Here is a 6521-nt window from a genome sequence, read left to right as displayed (position 1 = left end):
AGTCCAGTTTTCTGAGGATTCACTCATCTGCCTAGGAATTCATGCTGGTTGTTGGAAAAAGAGCTCAAGTAAAGATGCTATTTAAAGCCTTATAACTTTACTCTTTACCAGGGTATTCTCTTGCTACTTTGGTTGTTGAGAGTGTCTACAAGACTAAGAATTCCGTGAGAAGAAGGGAGACACCATATGACTTATACCCAATTGACTTGCTATCACTTGTACAGCATTTTGTAAGTCAAATCTCTCTAAAACTACCAGTTTTAAGAGATAAGAGGAGTGGTAAAAGAACTCTTAGAGACAAATACATCTTCAACACATATTGTTCCAAGTATTCCGTTTAAGGCATATTCAACAACTGGTGAAACTTATGTTGGCTGTAATTATGTGTCTTTCTCCGTGTGTGCACGTATACATGTGTATATGTATGTGTGTGAATAGTAACATACATGTGTACATTATGGCTTATATCATCATTTATTCCTTGCTAACAAATAAAGTAAGCAATCCCTAAAGTTTTAACAGAAACTGTGTAGTTAAAATCTTAACTCTTCACTCTGCTTCTTTACACAAAGGCTTTGCAACTCCTCATTAATAAAGTTTCCATAAACTCTGAAATGTACATATTAATGCTTAATGTCTGCTACCATAAATATTAAATACTTTATAGAAAAGTTTTATACTTGCCAAATAGTCCTATTTTTTGCCATATATAAGCAAAATCCCCAAAGTAAGCATATTTAAAACATTAAAACTTTTAACAAACCTTACCACTTTCTGCAATGTTAATTTTGACAGGTGCCTTGTATAGAATAATTGAATTCCTCCTCCTACACATCTCTTGAACAATAAATATCCAGAATTATTTTGTTTTTGGCATGTCTATCTTGATTTTATTCTTAAATGTGTGCTTATGTAAGAAATGAATGATTCTAAAATTTCACAACAATTCTTTTGAACTTACTTTTTGTTGAATGGTCTAGTTTAATAAAAACAATAAAAATTATACTTTATATATAAAAAATGTTTTGTGCTCAATTTAGCATCACATATACTAACATTGGAACAATACAGAGAAGATTAGCACACCCCAGGCGCAAGGATGACATGCAGATTTGTGGAGCGTTCCATATTTTTTACAACAGATGCTGAAAGGTATGTGGCCACAAGGGAACCGTACTGCATTCTTGGTGGGAGTGTAAACTTGTTCAACTACTTTGGAAAGTAGTATGGAGTTTCCTCAAAATACTCCACTTGAGCTCCCCTATGACACAGTAGTCCACTTCTGGGGATTTACCCAAATGATCATAAACAAGACCATACTAAAACTACCAGCACAACTATGGTTATTGCAACATTATTTACGATAGCTAAGATATGGAATCAACCCAGATGCCCCCATTAGATGAATGGATCAAGAAAATGTGGTATAAATACACAATGGAATTCTATGCCTCCATCAGAAAGAATGACATCTCCCAATTTGTTAGGAAATGGAAAGACTTGGAAAAAAATTATTGTGTAAAGTAAGCCAAGTCCAAATAAATATAGGTCCCATGATTTCCCTTATTTTCAATAACGAATATATGTCTTGGATAAGCAGAAAAGTTCAAAAGATATGTGCATATATCCAGATAAGATGATGTTAAAGAAATTGATCCCCAAGATAGGGACACAAGTGTTTTTTTTTTGTTTCTTGCTATTGTTTCTTACGTACTTATAATGTGCGATGTCATTTTTTTTGTTTCTTTGTATGTTTCTCCCCACGCTATAACCCCTGTTTTCTCTGTATTTGAAGTTGGTGCACTTATGTCTTGTATGTATGCTTCTTTAATTTGGGGAAGGGAAGGGAAAAAATGCTCAAATAGGGATACAGGTTGACCCATTGTAACAATGAGATGCACAAGACACTATGTTGAAAAATGAACTTTACAATTTAGGCGTAGGAAGGAAGGGTGAGGGGAGTGTACTTGTGGAGGTGGGAGGGAAGGGATGGTAGGGGAAATACAAAGGAGGAGTTAACAATGATTGTTAGGAAATATACTAGTTTCCTTGTTCATGTAAATGTGACCCCTCTGCGCAGTATTATTACAATAAAAAACATATAAAATGCTCTGAGATGGAAGAGTTTATTTCCTCTATTTTACCCATATAATATCGTTAACAAAGAAATTAATGCAGAACACTGATATGAAGGTAATTTGAATAAATGTGTGGTCTGTTTGTGTGTGTGTGTGAGTGAGTGCGGCACCCCACAATCAAACACACGCGTGCGTGCAAACACACGCCATGCATGTATATTGGCGTGCTGAGAGTTTAAAATCAGGTCTTCAAGGTTTTGCTAGGCTTTTACTATCTAGCTACGATATAAGCTACATCTCAATTCCTGGCTCTTTGCTAGTTCATTAAACTTTTTGAAAAATAATTTCATGACGTGTTTTTTTTTGGCACTGATTGGCTCCCAAGTGTTATCCACAGATCTCAGTCTCCTGAGCAAATATTCAGAGTAGATAGGATTATAGGTGTGACCAGCCAGAACAAGGCTTTTAGAATAATTTTTAAAATAAAAGAAAATTTACTTCAAGGGAGCCTGTTTTATCATCTAATTTGAAAGCCTTTTGGAGTGATTTTATGATAATATAATTCGTTTGGGGATTGTTAAAAGATAGAAAGTCATGATATTTAAAAGTTTTAGTACTTTTTAAAAAAGAAACGAACTGTGGGACAGAAGAAATTTGGCTGTCTTCGGACATCAATTTATAACTCAGCTCTGTGCATGATAACCCAATGTCACCAACGCAGTCTGTGTTGAAGACAAAATGTGACAGAAAACAATCACCATGGGCAATACTTGCTATGCCATTATTTCTTGGGCAATATGAATATTGAATTGAGAGTATAAAGAATGGAGAGATTTTACCCACCTTTTTGGTATTGCTGAAAGATTTTTGGAAACTTTGACTCATTTCCTTCCTTACTGTGTGTGTCTTTGGGCCATGCACTTACTGTCTTTAACTACAATTTTTCCCAACACTACAATGGTAATATCATTAGCATTATAGCAAATGTTATCTCAAGAATTAAGAGGATAAAACTTGTGAAACACTTAACATAAACCTATGAATGAGCTTTGAGTTTAGCCACCATTCTTTTTAAAATACTAAAAAGAATATGATAAGTAGTACAGAAACCATTACATGTAGTGTGAGCAACCAGAAGTAATATCTACTGACCATGCTTTGCATCCAAGGAAGCCAGGTGTATAACTTCTTATGCTGTAAATCGAACTGGTTATCTTATGTCATGATAGTGTAAAAATATCAGGGACAGAACGATGAGGGAATGTTGTAGACTGAGGTGAAATCCATATGAAAATATGCAAAACTGATAAAACATGAAAGTATCTGAGCAGTATGTTGTGTTTTACATCATTTAAGTTACATCGCAAAGATAAGGAAGACCTAGAAGAATAAAATGTCTTTTTGATAGTCTATCATAGGTCCTTAGAAGGATGACCACTTTCCTCATTCTTGTAGAGGCATCATCAGATGAGGGGAACTATAATTTTTGTTTGCTTCCTTCCATTTATTCTTCAGTTTGAAATCTGAAGAACATGAGGCTGAAAGAAACCAAGTGAAATTAGCCATGTAGCCTTTAGAAAGAACAATCAAAGTAAAATAAATAATATATATATAGCCTTGTAAAAGGTCTAACTACATTGAGTTATATATTCTCAAGCGTTAACAGAAAATGATTTTAAAAATATCATGTTAATAAAAATTTAAAAATGTTAGGAGCTGCTTAATCTTTTTCCTTTCTACTACTATGAATTAATTATTGATTTTCTATAGGGAGATTAAAGATCAGATTAACAAGAAAATTGATTAAAAATGGACAAAAGTACTGAATAGACATGTTTTCCAAAAAGCCTGAAAATCGCCTGTGGATTTACAAATTTGTATTTAATACAACTTCTATGCTGGCTTAATGCTTTGTGAGCAGATGTCATTAGAGAAACGCAATTCAAAATTATTATATGATATTACTTCTTAACTATTATAACTCTCATCAAAAATATCCAAGGAACCAGGTGTGGTGGTAAAGGCTCGTAATTCCTAGTGATTGGAGGATGGAGTAAAAGGATTTGAGTCTAAGGCCAGTCTTGGGTACTGCACACAGTAAAAACCTGCCATTTAAATAAACTCAAAAGGTAATAATGGCTGGCGACACTGTGGAGAAAAGGAAATTTTCTACACTCTTGGTCAAAATGCAGGTTAGTGTTCTCATTGTAGAAAGTAGTATGCAGTTTTCTAAAGACATCCAAAGTTGAAATATCATCTGACCCACCAATCGTGTGATTATTTCTCTCTGGGTAACTCATAAATATATCTGTAGTTCATTGTTATTCACATTATTCACAACAACAGCCAAGATATAAATCGAAGTCCAGTGTTCAACTACAAACTAATAAAGCAACTGTGGTACATGCACAAATATCTTTTTCTGTTGATCCCAAAATATTTTTTTATTATTTTCCTGTTTCCATTTGATTAACCTCCAAATTGGAAATCCAGATATATGATTTAATTTAAGCAAAACTACTTATTGAGTATAAGGACCTTCTACTCTCTACATTCTTCCCACTAAGATCACCAAATATGGTGAGTCTGAAATAGTCTCTTTTTGATCTATGTTAATATTCTTTACAATATGAGTGAAATGTTTAAAAAGTAGTATTTGTTTTAGCTTAATTGATCTGAAGAGACAATAAATGATATTATCAAAGCTTAAAAATGATTTGATTTAAAATTTAGAATTCCGGAAATGGTTTTGACCACTCTGGTTACTGGATCTTTCACTACAACCTCATGAGACAATTTATACTGGTAAAGCAAAAATCTGAGGTTAGACATTTATGAATAAAAAAATCATGTCATTCTGAATATATAGAGCTACATATAAAACATAAAAAATTTAGCTTTTAAATACCTGAATATGCTAGTACATTTAATTGCAGGGTAAGTACTAGTTCTGAAATGAGATAAAATTGCACTTATTTTGAAATATAAACCTAAGTATTTATTTGAATAAAAGAAAATGTTTAAAATATCACTCATTCAAGAAATAAGATGTAGAGTTAGTTGTTTTTCATGCCAATTAAGTTCTCTAAACTTACTACAAATATAGATTAGTAAAACTAATTCATTGCTTTGTAGGAAAATAGCAATCCTGTTTCCTAAAACTCATGAAAATAACTTTTTCTGAAACAATTGCTAAGTAACTGTTTTATATTATTTTGTCATGGAATATTATTCGATAAATTTTTATTCATTAAGTTAAATAATTGGACAAAAATATAAATTATGTATAAAAAATGTTTATCGAGTTTATTTTTTTCAGAAGACAGATCATGGCTCTCTTAAAGAACACTAGAAGGCAGTGTTCTTTATAAATTTTTAGTTATTTTGTTAATGGATATTAATTGTCAGAAGTGACAATTCCATAATATATTTAACATATTTGATTATACTCCCTCTATTTCCTTCTCATTACTCATTCCTCCAAAGATCTTCTGTTAGTCACATAAAATTACATCTTCATATATGCACATATAAACTAACTTGGAAGATTTAAGCTAAACTGCAAGTTAATTCAAGATGTACAGTGAATTAATAGGAATAACAAAAACCTGACTATCTTTTGTTAACTTTTGAATTGAGCTATTATTATTATTATGGTTAAGGTTAGGATCCCAGCCAGAATTAGAATTAGGATTAGAGAAATAGAAAATTTAGGTTCATCAAAGGATGACCCATTGCAACAATGATACTCACAAGACACTATGTTGAAAATGAAGTTTACACCAAGGGGAGGGAGGAGTAAAGGAATTGAGGAGGGATGGGGTAGTGGGAGAACAAGAAAGAAGTGGGTTACAATGCTCAACAAGAAACGTAATCCTTACCTTATACATGTAACTAATCCCTCCTTAAAGCATCTTTGCAACAAAATAAAATTTTTAAAAAATAATAAAAAATAAAACCTGACAGGAAATAGAAAAACATTTAAAAATTTATGTTCAAAATGCAAGTAAAATTTAGACCTACACGCTGAGCAAGAGTTAGGATAAATATGAAAAAAGTGGCTTGCTATTAACACGATGATTCGGTTATATGTAGGCTTAGGATTAGTCAAGGTGTGCCAGTTAGAGCGGAGTTAGGATGAGAAAAACATGTAAGACATTGTGTAAAGCTGCCACATATTTTAAGAAGAATGAATGGCAAGAATGAATGAGAACCAGTCTCTGTTAATTTAAACGTTCAGATATAATTTGGTTTAAAGTGTGAGATACTTTTTTGTTCCAGTTAGGGTTAGGGAAGGATAAGCTTTAAGGTAAATTTTAGTTTTCCAATTAGAAGTAGAAGACAAAAAAATGTGCGATTGAATAGAATCTAAACAATTTTCCTTACATCAACCATTTGGTGTTAAATTCCGAATGTGATTTGGATTAGGTTTCTGGTTAACCG

General features: G+C 32.5%; 1 non-coding gene across 1 annotated transcript; it reads left to right on the top strand.

Moving 5' to 3' along the window:
• The first annotated feature begins 1027 nt into the window (after window positions 1-1027).
• On the top strand, window positions 1028-1134 carry LOC122117542. Its single transcript, XR_006149193.1, has one exon. It is a non-coding gene; the product is annotated as a U6 spliceosomal RNA (small nuclear RNA).
• The last annotated feature ends 5387 nt before the right edge of the window (window positions 1135-6521 follow it).

Source organism: Dipodomys spectabilis, unplaced genomic scaffold, assembly GCF_019054845.1.
Source record: "Dipodomys spectabilis isolate Male_0828 unplaced genomic scaffold, ASM1905484v1 ptg000143l, whole genome shotgun sequence".
In the NCBI taxonomy this organism is placed as follows: Eukaryota; Metazoa; Chordata; class Mammalia; order Rodentia; family Heteromyidae; genus Dipodomys; species Dipodomys spectabilis.
This window is presented reverse-complemented; position numbering and strand designations above follow the sequence as displayed.